This window comes from Cebidichthys violaceus, unplaced genomic scaffold, assembly GCF_023349555.1.
Source record: "Cebidichthys violaceus isolate CVI_PGR_0920_01 unplaced genomic scaffold, fCebVio1.0.p SCAF_4, whole genome shotgun sequence".
In the NCBI taxonomy this organism is placed as follows: Eukaryota; Metazoa; Chordata; class Actinopteri; order Perciformes; family Stichaeidae; genus Cebidichthys; species Cebidichthys violaceus.
In genome coordinates, this window is record NW_027176594.1 from 10,003,416 (window position 1) to 10,019,645 (window position 16,230).

The following is a 16,230-nucleotide window of genomic DNA, read 5'->3' on the forward strand; positions in this document are numbered from 1 at the left end:
CACCCGAAATCAACACATCACATGAGATCAGATGCAGAGAAAAATAGCTATCACAATATGAAAATACTAACACGATTAAATAATTTAGAAGAAACAAATAATAACCATAAAATACAAATTTTTCTCAAGAGGCCGTTTAAAAACAACACAATCCTTAGCTGATCCTTTCATTTCTCAAAGTTGGCACAATAATCAATACAATTAGATAGGCACACTTTAAAAAGTTCACAAACACCCTAAACATCCCTGGAATTAAGATCCAACCATATATTTCATGCCAATCACAGAAGAAATGCAATTAAAATATCTCTTTCTAACTTTTGATGAAAAAGTAAACAGGTTGATCATTTTATTTATCGTTTTTGTCTCATCTATATTTCAGGCCGTCTTTCTCTGTCTCTTCTTTCCCGTCTTAATTGAAAGGCCATGGCAGGGGACCCGGGCAGCAAATAGCCAGATCAATACAATGCCTGATGTGTAAATTGATCGCGTTTGTGTGTATGATGGAGACTGTGCTTGTGTGCAAGTGTTTGAGTGACGGAAGGAGTGTTTCCCTGTGTGTGTGTGTGTGTGTGTGTGTGTGTGTGTGTAGTCGTACTGTCTCTTATTGAGGTGTTCAATCAGTCTAATTCATTCTCGCCCAGAGACAGTTGTGTGGTTGCAGGACAATTCATTTACTCTGCAGGCTCCAATCAAAACTATTCCCAGCATTCCCTGCTGTAATAATCACTGCATATGAAATTAGAAGATCCATAATGCTAAACTGCTGTACACAAAGGGCCAAACAGGCTCATGCAGAAGTGTGAATGACTGAGTCTTTATGAATCTTCATGCTTTAAATTGATATTGGATTGTTATCTGAGAAAACACTCATTGATTTCTACAGTCAAATGTATCTATTGAGAATAATATCAAGATGCGTAAAGTCATGGGTATGTAAAGCATGTCATAGTCAATGGAATAGTCATCATTGAAATAAGATACCAGTGCCACAGCAGACAAGTGTATCATGGGATGCCTGTAGCAAACATGATGACAGGGTTCAACGTTAATGTTACAAGTGGGCAATCCTTATCGCTGATCCCTGCATGGTCAGACAACATGTGAACAGCACTGTACTGCATATGCACCATAACGTACGGTGGCCTGCAAAAGTCTACTTATTATCATACAAACTTTTGTGATCAGATGGGAGCAGATTACAAAGTTAAATCAAGAAGTCAGAAAAGCAAAATGTTTTCAAAAATCTAACTCACAAAGAAGCATATTTTTGCTCCATCTGCAGTAATGACCCCTTCCTGTCATGGACATCAGTGTGGCATCAGCTCAATCTCACTTTCTTAATAACCAAACCCAGACAGCTCCCTTGTTTGTTAACAATAATTAATTTTCTCCACTAAGAAAGCTATTTCCAAAGGTAAACATCATCTCAGAACACTCAAATTCCAGCCTACATTACAATTATTATTATGTGCCAGCTTCCGCACAGGCCTCTTCTCTCAGCTTGTCAACAATCCTTTATTAGATACATATGGGCATCCAAATGTGAGTACACAAACTGAGAGGTCAGGAACAACAAGGCAAGCAGTGAGAAGTTTAGGAGTGCCTGTAATCTCTGCTGCAAAGTGGAAAGTATCAATGATCATCTTGTAGACAAAGCAGACAGAGTAGAACTGCTAATGTGTCTTTGTCATTTATATAAACAACAGAATCAAGTATACTGTATACGTTGATGTAATTTCTGATAGAAACAAGCTTCAAAGGGCATTACAGATGGCTTGGTATCTGTATGATGCCATATGCATAAAAATAGTTACTGCTGGAATCCTTTATTTTATGGGTTTTTAATTATGTCCAAAAAAGTTACTGGGAGTGTGTCTTGTGGTGTATGAAACTGTATGAAAAATAAATCGTTATACTTCCAAATAATGAATTCAAGTCATTCTTCCCATAACCTAGAAGTCTTTGCAGGTGAGCTGAACATGCAAAAACGGAAATGTGTCTACAGGCAGGCAGGCATACAATTCAACATATATTAGGAATGAAGTGACCAATCATAACAGTTTTTTTCGATTGCTAAGATGCATTAGTCAAAGCTGAAGTCACATTGTCAGAACTCTATGTGAAGAGTCTATGTGGAACCAAACTTTAACTTATTTTTTTCATTGCTTTCACACAAAATGCATTCAATGACCACATTTTCCAAAATCCATGAACTCTTTTCTCATTCACACTCCACCTTCAAAACACGTTATAAGTAGTAATAATACTGTCAAATTTCTGCAGTAACTGTATTGAAACATATTTCAAAAATCTTCACAGAGTATTTACAATAAAATTAAATATGAATCATTCCATGGCTGATTGCAATTTCAGCTGAAAGCCTACCCAGATGTCCTGTTTTTATTCTTGTTACCAAACAGACAAAAAGGGATAGCTTCCCAATGATTTCGTCTGAAAAAACGGATCCATGTAGACAGGTTGGTGGGGAAAGAAGAGAGGCAGGGAGAGGGAGAATGAGAGGGGGCCAAAGCAGAGGAGGACCAAGAGCGGTGGTCTCTGATGAGATAAGGGCCACAATTATTGACCATGTTGTAAACCATGGTGTTATTCCGCTTCCATAATAAAACACTGATTTATGTGAAAAGTCATTAAAACTTCAAAGATAAAAGTGATTTATGTGATGCTCCTTGTTGTTTTTTTAAGTCAATGTTTTATGAGTGACATTGTTTCCTTTCTGAGTGAGAATTGTTGCCAATGTTTTGATCGAACAAGCTTATTTTAAAACATGTATGAAGGGTTTTGGTGGTTTGAGTGAGTTTTGGAAGTGATTACCTGTTTGGCTAAGATGCATGTTGATAATGTAGACTGTATGAAGAGTTTTGAAAAAGTGCCTTCAGTATTGATCGATGCTTGTCAGCAATTGAAAAAAAAATGTAATTCATAATTTCACCCTGGAAATATGTTAGCAGGACCTCCTATATCTGTATGATGGTATTAAACCTGCAGCATTATTTTCTTAGGCCATACTTAGCATGCTCCAAACTATTTTTACCAATATAAAAAAAATACAGTCATTTAATTTTAAGAAAGTTCCTGTTTTCCCTATAGTGTAATATTTCTTTCCAGGAAATGTATCATTATGGACTTGTAAAATAAAGGGTTGCAATGAAGGCTTCATCAAATGGTTTTATAATGGGAACATGTCATTTTTTAATTGTAATAAATGTTTAATTTATTTTATCATTATTGTTGATAAAGCAATGTTAAGAACAGTGGGGTGAAACATGAGAAATGGCTAAATGTATTGAAATGAATCTGTTTCAGTTGGACATTGCATCATGCATTGTTAAGTCTACAGACTGAAATGGTTACTGTAAGCATTGAAAGGAACTAGGAGAGTATTATACTATGATAATTCAGACTCTTGGGACATTTGAAGGGGGTTCAGTTTTACTGTATATTTGGATCAAATGATGTCCGTTATGGGGGAGATTGAAAATACCAAACACAAGAAAAAAGTGACTTTGCAGTTATTTAAAGGAGAAAACAGCAAAAGGTCCATTTGTGGAAAGAGAAATCTCTGAGCATGCTCAGTGGATCAGATGTTGATCTGGAGGATAAAAAGTCTCTTTGGGATCTTTCATCAAATTTCCAATAGACCTGCCTCTTAGTCACTGCTGTTAATCCTCTTCTGTCTGATGAACTGGCTCTTCCACTTTTACATGTACTCAGCTTAACATATGGTATGTTGTCAATGTCTATCCTGCTGTATATGACATGATGCAAAAGCTTATTTGTTACTGTGTGCTTGACTGAAATGTCTGAAATCTAGTATTTAAAAAGAGTAGATAATATCTAAGACACAAACAATGAAAAGGAATTTCACAGATACAAATTCCTAAGCATTTGTTTAGCGCAAATAAAATTAAAACGTATTATATTTTATTATGATATTCAGTCATTTTCAGTTTTATGATGCATATATAATGATTTTGATTAACTTGATAAAATGACATAAATTATAAATATAACATACATTATTACAGGAATAACTGTCTGATTGAATGGTTATATTTTTTTGTATTTGGTTATATTACCAGAATTGGTATTTGGAATTTTGAATATAAGATATTTGTGGATTTTAACTGATCCCTATGAATTACTGCAATACTAAGTAATGATTTGAATTGTTTAATGATAGCTAATGAGATATTGGTTACTGTGCAACAATTACATTTTCTTTCAAAAATAAAATTACATGAAGTGAAGAATCCCCATCCTGTCCTCTGGGCACAGAAACCTTTTGTCTTTCAGAACTCTAAATCTATTTTAAAGTGTGTGTGTGTGTGTGTGTGTGTGTGTGTGTGTGTGTGTGTGTGCGTGCAAAGGTATGTTGGGTGGTTGGAGATTTAAAATGGCGCCTGTCTGGAAATAGGTCCATTATGGGTTTAAAGCACTTTTAGTCTTCCAAACATTCCTGGCTCACTCCCTTTCATATTCTCTCACTTTACAGCATCCTCTCTCTCTCTCTCTCTCTCTCTCTCTCTCTCTCTCGCTCTCTCTCTCTCTCTCTCTCTCTCTCTCTCTCTCTCTCTCTCTCTCTCTCTCTCGCTCTCTCTCTCTCTCACTCTACTTTTCGATGCTGTCTCCAAACTTCTCTCTGGCCAATTAGTGCTCAGTCTGTTCCAGCAGAAGACAATATGTCTGCTCCAAATCCAGAGAGGAGGCCTTAAAGGCTCTCCAGAGAGAGGGGTAGGGAGGGTTGCAGAGAGAGCATGCATTAGCTTGGGAAGTACTTCTGGGTGAACTGATTAGATTTGCATATATGAACTTAAAATTATGTTGCCTTTTTCAGGTGAAATATGCAACTGGCAACACCTGCACTTACTTAAAGCTTTATGAGGAGACCAAAAACAAAAAGGTGTGAGCGTAAGATTAACAGGCGTGTTGTGTTTGAATAGGATATAATAATTATGACTGTATCTAATACGTAGAAGAAGTTCATGTGCATATGTGTGTGTCTAAATATACATCATGTGAACAATGATGTAATGTCACCAGGGAGAGATATGGTCAACACTGACGCCAGACATCAGACATACCCATTACACACACCCACGCACACACCTACACACACACACACAACACACACACACACACACACACACACACACACACACACACACACACACACACACACACACGTCAGGTTTAAAGATGATACAGCGGAAAAAAAGCAAACTGGACTGTGAATGATGGAAGACTGAAAGAGTCAGAAAGATCTGATTCCACAGAGGAATGAACACTATTAGAAGATGATGTGTAGTTTAGACGGATATTAATAGTTTGGGATTAAAGCTGCCAATAGATTTGTGTTGCAGACTTGTGCTTGTCAGGAGGAAAGGCCACTGAAAGAGCTTCGCAGAGCATCATAAAGCACTGCAGCTCCACTAATATTCATAATCAAATTATTTTTTATTATAAGTTGTAAATAATAATCTAGATAAGACACATTTACATCTGTGCCTTTTTTGTATGTAATGTTTTTATACTATGGTCCTATGAACTTAATAATTAAAAATGCATCATTGTGAAGCTGGGCTAATATCCTAATTTATTAATGAGAATAATCCATCACCATCCCTTCTTTTTAACATTATCTCTGTAGTGAAAATGTCTATTTGTACTTTTGTGACGAATTGAGAGAACTATAACTCCCTTCCTTCCAGTGGTGGAAAAAGAACAGTATTGAGATCCTTCACTTAAAGAATGACACAGTGTAAAAGCACTTTGTTACAATAAGAAGTCCTACATTTAACATGTTACTTCAGTAATAGTGAAAAAAGGAATATTAGCAAGTAAGTGTCAAAAATAAACATTACTGGTGTATAATGTACACGCAACATTTTAATGCTGCAGCAATTACCAGCATTTAAATACTTTATAGCGATGGGTCATCAAATCGATAATGACACATCATATTTTACAATGTAAACTCTGAATCTAAAAAGCAACTATCCAATACATGAAAAGAGTGAAAAGAGAAAGATTTCTTTGTAGAAAAGCTCAAGTATACAGCAGAAAAATAATCTAAGTAATCAAGTACAAGTGCCTCGAAAATGTACTTCAGAACAGTACTTAAGTACTGTCATGTTCACCCTGCTCCCTCTTAAAAAAGGAGAATTAATCAAATTAAATATGCAGAGTAAATAGCACACAAATGCATGAAAACAAACAAATGAAAATGTAAAATATATAAATTTAAAATGATCTTTATTTATCTTCCATCCCAACAGAAATGAATCTTACCAACTAGCTGCATGAGTTGGATTCACATCCATGGGACATATATTTTCAAACTGAATTAACACTATAATCTCAATTCATTACTACGGCTCAAAAGCAGGTGTAATATTGTATTTTAGTGATTTGAAAAAGTCTCAAACTATGACTCTACTCTACTTAACACTAAAAAGTGTAACCTTGATATACTCTCTCCACAAATAAAGACAATGTTCTCTTTAGAAACAATGCTTTGTTATGTGAATGTCTGCCTGTCTTTACTGTGAGCTTCTTTTCTGACAAAGCATCAGAGGTTTAAAGAGTGTAACCACATTTTTCAATCACCAATAGCTTCTGCCCAGAAATGATTTTAGGTTCACAGGGGAGACAACTCATGCATCACATCCTCACTACCGGTCCTCCATTAACAAATGTTTGCCATTGGGCCTGTTTCTCCATTTTACTCTCACATTTAGAGTTGAATGCATGAATGAATGCATCTTAACAGTTACTGGTGTACTGACCAAAAATAAACTGTACAAATAGTTTACATAGAGATAAAAGATAGATAGAAATAATAACAATAATATTGATAGTAATAATAATAATTATACATCATAACAAAGTTTCACACTTTTCTCTTCTTGAAAATGCTTGTGGTAATTTCAAACTGCACACTACTATTGCTCCACAGCAAGAGAAGGCCAACTTGTAATTTATAACATTGTATTATATCATATTGACAGCAACTGGATATCAACAGTAACAAAACTTATTTACCAAAGATTAATTTTTATTTTTTTATTGCTAATTAATATATAATTGTATTGCAACAACATATCAATAACTTAGTTTGATCTCCTGGTTTGTATGTTAGTAAGTCTTGATAAATTCAGGATATGCCCCATATAGACAAAATATCAACAACAATTAAAAGATATTAGAACCTAATTTTGACACACAGCCCCAACTTGTTTAATGAAAACTATTTTGGGCAAAACACATCCTTCAACAAGAAGACAAAAAGCATTTGAGTAACTTAATATGACGCCCATGTCTGTAATGTATTAAAAACCTACTCATAATAATCTTCTAATAGCAATGTTTAATTCCATAAAAAAAACCTTGTTGCTGCTGAACTGACTGATGAGTCGCCAACTGAATTTCGTTGTATCTTTTTATGATGACAATAAACATCCTTTATCCTTTGTCCTTATCCTTTAGCACTCATACATATTCATCATGCTTTGCAAGAATATTCAAAACATTTTATAAATAATAACTTATAATAATAATGTTTTTGCATGGATAATAGTGATAGATAATTATAATTCACTTAGTTGTAATATATTATATTTTTAAAATGCATTATAATAACTATGATAATATTTTATTATGTGATTTTAGATTGCTCATTAGGTGCTTTAAGTCAAGTGAAAAACATATAATTGAGCATATGTAAGAACAAGAATGTTAATTTTTACTTTATCTTCTAATGACCAATAACCAATTACTAAAATGTAACTTTAATCACATTATAATCCATTATAACTGTAATCATAATGCAAAATGTATAGATTATAATGGAAAATAAATTAAAACACACTATGTTCCTTGCAAAAAAATTCAGTGAGTGACCAGCAGTTGTGAAATGTAATACTTGAATCAAATATATACTTTATAATGTGTTATGATTATTGGTATTAAGCATCATTGATATGTATGACTTACAACTATGTTTATACATGGCTATATGCATAGCGCATTATGTCTATAATGCCTTACAGACATCACAGCACCATGCAGTTATTGTATTTGTTCAGTTGTTGTATTTGTTTGTTTTCTTCATATCCATGTACTGATTCTTCACACCAGAAGGTCAGAGAGTGAGTGAGTGAGTGAGTGAGTGAGTGAGTGAGTGAGAGAGAGAGAGATGACTGAAGTGCTTTTCACTTTCTTCTCTTCCTCTCATCATTCCTCTCCCCCCTCACTGTCTCTGTATCCCTTTGGAGAGCATGAGAGGAAAGAAGACAAGTGTCTGCAGCATTTGCCCCTCACTCTAAGTGTGTGTGTGTGTGTGTGTGTGTGTACGTGTGTGTTTGCGTGCGTGTGTGATCGTCCGACAGCAAACTCGATGAGATCTCCTTGTCTTTCTCTTCTTTACCTAACCCCTCATCTTCTTCTATCCCTCTTTCCCTTCTGTCTGTATCTCAATCTTATTTTCCTTCCCCCTCCACACACACACACACACACACACACACACACACACACACACACACACACACACACACACACACACACACACACACACACACATTCACTGCAACACATCCAGCAGTCTCTGCTGTAGCCACTCTGCGAGGTCAGAGAGTGTAAGTGTCGTGAAATGCATGTCAGCCTCCTGAGACTCTGCTCCTCCCTCTCCTCCTCCTCCTCTCCTCCTCTGCTTTTAAGACACAGAAACCACAGTAACCACGACAACTCAGGGCACAATTACTACCTGCTGCCTCGTGTGTGTGTTTGTTTGAGAGAGGGACAGAGAGAGAGAGCAGCGATTTGGAGTTGAAACCACATAACAGAGATTTGGCCTGGCTTTGTTTAGCCAGAGAGGGTTCCCCTTCTTAACATGGTCGCTATAGTAACCAGCTTTTGGTTCAGATCATGTAACTGGTGTAATTGGGATAGTGTAACCTCATGGGCAAGCTCATACTGCGAATAGATGCAATCCAGTTAAAGCCCTGTCAAAAGTAGCATTCAATGGTGCGGTCAAGATTTATAGAATTATAACTTCCTGCTTTGGTGAAAAGAAAAAGTTTGCTTTTAAACTTAATTCAAAAGTCTTTGTTTGGGATACATGATTTGATGAAAATACATGATTGTGATTTTTCTAACCAACTGGTACGTTTCCCCATAGGTGTGTAACCCTTGTTGATATGAGACTTCTGCTTGAGCAATGTACGGCTTTATTAACTGAGATGTAAATAATGATTAAACTGCTCCCAGTGTTTACAACCTACTAAAGAACACTACAGCTTCCTGTAAATCCTAAATATTAGAAATAAAAAAAACATCGAAGAAAAAAGTGAAACCCAGTTGGTGGGCAAATATGCTTATGCTAAAGCAGGCGCAGACAGAAACTCGGTTTTGTTAGCTATCAAGTTACTTCACCCAGAGCTTTACCACATGAAGCATGAAATTCATGACAGAATTGAGGTACAAATTGTAGAGGCTACAACCAGAATTTTTTTGGAGAATGACTATGATTTTTACTCCTGTTACCCAAAAAGAGATAAACATTGGCTGATGTTGCTATTTTCCAGTTAAATAATATGTTCTAAACAACCATAGTTTTTAGTAAACCAACGCCCACTGACTGGGTGATGCTTCAGCCCCAATACTTCAAGAGCCTCATTGTTGATCCTCTGCCTGCAACTGAACCTGTACTTTGTCTGTACTCTGTGATATGAATGGCTCTGTTTGCCCCTGTTTCTGCCACTGCATTGTTACTGTTAACATGACTTACTGTATAAGAGCATGCATCAGACAAGCTAAATATAACTTGTAGTATAACTTAAAAGAGTCATTCTGGAATGGTACAATTTATATGTTGAAAAGGTGAATATGACTTAAAAGGTTATTCACTATCAGCAACATTTTAAAACATTGATACCCCAACAATAATAATATCAGTTGCTAAAGTGTTATTGTTACAAACTCATGTACAGCAGAACTGACCATATTGATTACTTTTTCTTTTATTATCTCTCCATCTATAGTGCTGTTATCCTGTCTGAGTGCTCCCTGTCAATGTATTTTGTGCTATGGTCATGAAATGAGAACCTTGACAGCAGGTATGGAAAGTTGTGAGCTCTTAGGCATGCTTTTAAAACAACCCTTCTTCATAAACACTTCGGTCTCTACAAAAATCAGTATCTTAAAATACAGCTCTTGAGATGTTCTTTGTGGACTAAAAAGGCCTAGTGGACAAAGCTGGGGTCAGAATTAGAAAACTACAAACTGCAAAAGAGATTAAAGGAAAAAGGGTTGAGGGAGGAAAAAAAGGGCAACAAAAGGGAAATATTCTATGCTATGTTTAGATCGAGTTAATGAATTATAGCAAAGTGAAGAAGACAGAATTGAGAAAAGAAATAAGGGCAGTTGTTTGGCTGAAAATGTTTCCTGTCACTTAAGTAAAGTGAGCTAATTAACAAGTTCTTTTACAGAGGTAAAAACACCAAATTAATGACACATTATTAATATTTATATTGTATCTTCCTAAAAAATAATAAAACAAATTTGAAATCTCATCCTCATCCGCGCTAGATTAGATCCTAGCGCGGATGTACTTTGTCTTATATGTCTTTTATTAATCCTTTCAAACCATACACAATATATATACTGTGTGTGTGTATGTATATATATATATATATATATATATATATATATATATATATATATATGTATAAGTAATATGTGATTGTGATTGAAGGGTGTCATGCTCTACTCATTGGTTTTATATAAATCCACAGCTGTTTCTATTCAGTAATATAGGTATAATTGATTCAAATTGGAACTGTACTGACTGTAGTTAACAGGGAATAGAGACTGACTGAAATGGTTAAGAATAAAGGAAATAAGATACGAAAAAGTAAAAATATAAGAACAAGAAGAAAAAGAGAGGGATGGTGAATGTAACTACAAATTGAAAAATAAGGTAGAAGAGAAAAGACAGGGGCGAAAGAAAAGTTTTACAACAGCAATAATATAAATCTAACCAATTTACTTTGTTTTTGTGCATCTATGGGTGTGTGTGTGTGTGTGGGTAGCAAGGGTCCACTAAAAAGGACCTATGTGGCACATAACCAGGCGTGGACCCATGATATTACCACAGGGATGTGTCGCTGTGTCACACCAGCTCACGCACATACACTCACACGTAAAGGGGACAGGGACAGTACAGCATGCCTTTAATGAGAAGTCTGATGTTCTCTTAGTGGCCTATTCCTTGAGTCACAGCTTCATTTAGAGATGTGTGCGCATGTAAGTGTGTGTTTGAGAGGGAGAGAGATTTTTATAGTTTATTCCCACTAGGGAGACTTGCATGTGGTGGCCAGAGCCAATTGGACATGCCTGAAAGATTTCTTTTGGAGAGGAAAGTGGGGGGAAAGGAACGAGAGAAAAGAGTTATCTGAGAGGCAAAGACCAAGAAAGAGAAGGAGAGCGAGAAACCCTGTAACCCTCTTCATTATGAATTCTCATGGTGAAAAGAGGATGACCATAGTGGAGGATACATCTTTGTAATAGGGACACCATTATTTTAAGAAATAATTATGAAAGCAGTTCTCTCTTTGAAATAATAAAACCCCTCTCGACTCTCTCTATTTGAGCAGAAATAGCTCCAGCAGTGAATCTTAACCCAGCAATGAGAAACTTAATAAGAAAAATACCCGAAGAAAAGAAACAGTGAGCCTCTCTCTGCCACATTCCACACAAACTAAACCTGGATACACTGGATAATAGAGCTATGTGTATCCTTTACAAAGCATAATGTTTTGCTGTCTTTGAGGTTTTCCACTAACTAAAGAATAAACATTTAATGACACACTGATGTGCATTTACATCAGATAAAGACCTCCATTCCACTTTCCATTCCAAATATGTGATAATGACGTAGATAGACCTACACCTACATCACTCAGTTGTACCAGTATTCAGATCCCTTTCTTATAAAAACACTCCGTTTGACTCCGCTGAAGTTTTACGTAAAGCCATTGAGAAGAATTGATACATAAGTATAGCATCATACCAGCATATTTTTGACTGTAATTTACTAAAGATAAACTACTATGTAACTGCAAATTCATATGGAATTAGGATTATGTAAATTGGTATGGTGGCCACCAAGACAGTGTTCACATGGTGTACTCCTTAATTAATTGTGGTCAAGTTCCAATTAAAGCCCAAATACCCTCATTCTTTCATTTACTATTGTCTAAATAATAAACACTCAAAGTCTAAAGTCAGCAGTAAATTGAATCACTATGAACTATCATCACTTTAACTTAACACCTTTTAAAAACGAGGCCTATTTGCAGGCCTCAGCTCGAATAAAGATAAGAAATACCTAATTAATTGTATAAAAAAAAAAAAAAAAAAAAAAAAAAAAAACTTTTTTTATATATTTTTGAGATGAGAAAAATCATGGAACTATCAGAATACATGTTACTGGTTCACATAAGATAAGGATGGAACACAGCAGAACTTGGAAAACTCAAAAGCTCGATCTTGAAAAACAGCACTTTTAGGGTATTGTTTTTTGGAAAGTATGGGTATCCAAGACTTTTAATATGCTGGGCTCTTAGAACAACTGATATAGGCTCTATATACACAGCTATACATAGATACAGTGAAACATTTATGAAATATAGAGCATTTCAAATTAGAAAACTGATCAAATACTCTAAGATTTGAATAAAAAAGTATTTTTAAAATTCAAAAACACTCTATATCACTTCTATGTATCACTCATGATGTTCATTGAATCAATAGACCGAAGATTGGACCTTTTTTGAGTGTTTTAAGCTCTTTCTATGCCCTTTTTAGTTATTTAGTTTAAGGTCAAATCCTGCTTCGACTCTCTGATCAGGGCTGTATCTCAGCCCCCCCTTCTCCGATTTTCACCATTGAGACATCCTTCGAACCGTAGGAGCCAATAGAATTGCCTGGAATTGAAAGCTAGATGATTGACAGCACTATTAGCCAATAAAGCTCAAAAAGGTCCAGCTCTGAAATCTGATTTGCTGAGCTTCCAACCCTCCCAAGAATCCGAGGAGTGTCGGAGAGACACGAATCGAACGGATTCACACGGAGCACCAGCAGCTGGACAAACATGCGTTGGAAGTACGGAGATATTCCATTTTTTCGCTGAGATTCGACCAAAAGTAAGTACAATATTCGATGAAAGCTGTGTGACTTTTTGTGTTCGAAGCTGAATATCTCTGCGATGGTTTACCGGGGAGAGAAATGGAAACTATGTCCGTAATCTCCGTCAGGCGCTCGTGCTTTTTCATGCTGCATGTTCGTAGGTAGCACGTTGCTAACGGAGTGTAGCAGCCTTTTTCTCCGGTCTGTCCCAGTCATATCGAGTATGATTTATGATATTTTGTTATTTGTTTGCTTGGCTGATGGGAGATGTGTTTGTCTCATGTAGAAGTGACCTAGTTCATGTTGTTCCCAGGACGCTGAGGTTTCTGCAGAACTATAACATCACTATATTCGTTCTTCGTGGGTTCTCTGCCAGTTACTTTTAACACAAAACTCTCTAAGTTTTGATGTACTCTGCGTCCAAATGGGGGACCCTCGGGTGTATCTGGTTTTAAGCCACCACTGACAGGTAGAGTGCAAGTCTCATAATTGCAATGTATACACAAAATGCAAAGCATTGCATTATGGCAAGAAGACTAAAAGTCTAGAACCATGATAGCGTTACTTGGGCACAGTGGTGCTTTGTGCTAATGTCAGTGTTCACCATCTTAATATACCTTGCTAACATTTGGTAATTAGCACTTAACACAAAGTTAAACTGAATGCTGAGGCTGATTTAGCCATATACAAAAGAATTGGAAAAACAGAGATTGTCTTTTGATGATAGCGCTAAACCAGAAGGGATCACCAAAGTCATTTTGCTTAAACCGCAGAGGGACATAAATGCCCACACCAAATTCCATGGCAATCCATGCAACAGTTTCTCGTGATTTCACTCCGAATCATGAATGTTAACCTCATGATGGCGCTAGAGGAAAAGTCAGGGGATTTCTTTCGTCTGTAGGATCAGCTTCTGGGTACAACAGATATCTGTACTGAATTGACTAAATCAATATCTTGACGACAAATGGCAATTCACCCATTAGTTGTCAAGATATTTCACTAAAAGTAAAATTGTCAACGTGCTGATGATGTTAGAGAGATTGTTAGCGGATCATTTAAGTCACAACAAAATGGCTAACACTAACCCTTACACTAAACTTACTTCTAACCTGAACCTTAAAACTAAGTCTTAACTCTCAATCACGCCTTTGAAGAAGTAAGGACCAGCCAAAATGTTCTCACTTACAAAGAATGTCCTCACTCTGGTTAAAAACTTGTTTTGGTTCTCGTTATGTCGCCGGTACAAGAACATGCAACACACACTCCCCGAGGGAAAGCAGATTGTTTTGTAGGGTAGACAAGCCGGTGGCCACTCTGGTGGTGTTGGACATTGTGTCAATCCAACACCACTAGAGGCTCTCACCAGAGGCTCTCACTTGGCTGAAGGACTCTTGCTAAATAAAGGTTGTACCCCATTAGACGATGGAGCTGGTAGGTTTGGACCTGCAGCAGTGCTTTATTTCATCTCTTTTTCCAACTTGTTTCAGATGAACTTTGGGAGGGGTTTTCTAGCCAGCAGAATTTCTCTCTGTTTCACCATGTTCTAGCAGTGGTGGTCCATCAGCGCCTTTAAAGCCTTCTCTGCTGGCCTAAACAGAACTCACAAGTGAATCCCTTTGCAGTTCAAGTGAATGGGGACCAAATTGTTGATTGTCATCGTCTTCAACCAATCAGATCTTTAGTTTGACATGTTGGGCGTATTCTTTGACTTGCCAGAGCCTGCTAGCTGGCCCACAACTACGTCAGCACTAATGGGCAGACTGAGCAGCTATGCAGTGAGGTGCAGGTGTGCTGTGATTGGTCAGTGGGTGAGCACGTGACTATTGTGAAACAAACTCAAGGAGCTTATTTGGAAGAGTTCAAATTGAAAGATATGGAAGAAATTATGACATGTTTAGGGTTTTGCTTGGTGTAGTTTATTTATTTTTTTACCTAGATTTGTTTTTTTAACACTCAATGGCTGAATAAGAAAGATAAACGGATTTGGTGGCGGAGTTACTGACAATGCCTTTCTCAAGGACATTTCAGGAAAAGTTGGACAATGTAAGAAATTGACAGTCAACCCCAGTGCTAGCAGCCCTGAGTCAGCCAGGAAAGGGATTTGTATGAACGATATTTCTTGCTGACAGCGTCGGAGAAGCGTTGCACATGTTATGGCTGGGAATTAACTGAGCGTTGGTGTTTGGAGCTACACTAGCTAACCTAAGGACACCCTAGCACGGCGGTACACAAGCTATGGTGCTTTTGAAAACTTTTGGAGAGACTTGAGTGAATCTACAACTCAACAACCACGTTCGCAGCTCCACAACGTGGCATGCGGTCAGCGGCGGAAAGCGTGCCCCGGCGGAGCCGGCCGGGCCGGCGGCCGAAGACCGAGAAGACAGACGACCGGCCGGCGGCCGAAGACGGACCGCCGAAATACAACTGGGGAGGCTCGACTGTCATCACTGGAGTCCATGAATTGATAAGGACTTCTTACTGGAACTGAAACGATGTACTGGGATTAAACTCTTTATCAGCAAAGAAAGAAGGATGAACAGCATCTGGTAAGTGAAGTGCGTTTGTTTGTTTATGTCTACAGTTACCACTGTTCATTTGTCTTTGCGTTTTTATGAATAATATTTGAATAGCTCGTGCTCTTGTGTGGTGGAATGCGTGGATCCGCTGCAGGTTTGCTGGATTGATTTGTCATGCTTTGTTGTCATATAAATATATGTGACTGCACTTGTGAGGTTGTCATTGTGTTAATTAAATTGGACTATATTGTCCGTTAATGACACAGCGTCCCGTCATGCTCATATTCATGTATCTGCACTCTGCAGTTCGTGTTTTGCAAATGTTGAGCTTCATGTAACATTTTATTTCACTTGTCAAATGTTGCAGTGTTATGTGAATATTCGGCTTTTACACGAAACAAATAATAACCTGTAGCTGCGTCATAATGAGGTTATTAGAAGTGTAGTAGAATAGCACTGAAGGCCCAGGTATAAAATCCACGGCCCGCCACAGTGTTCTAGT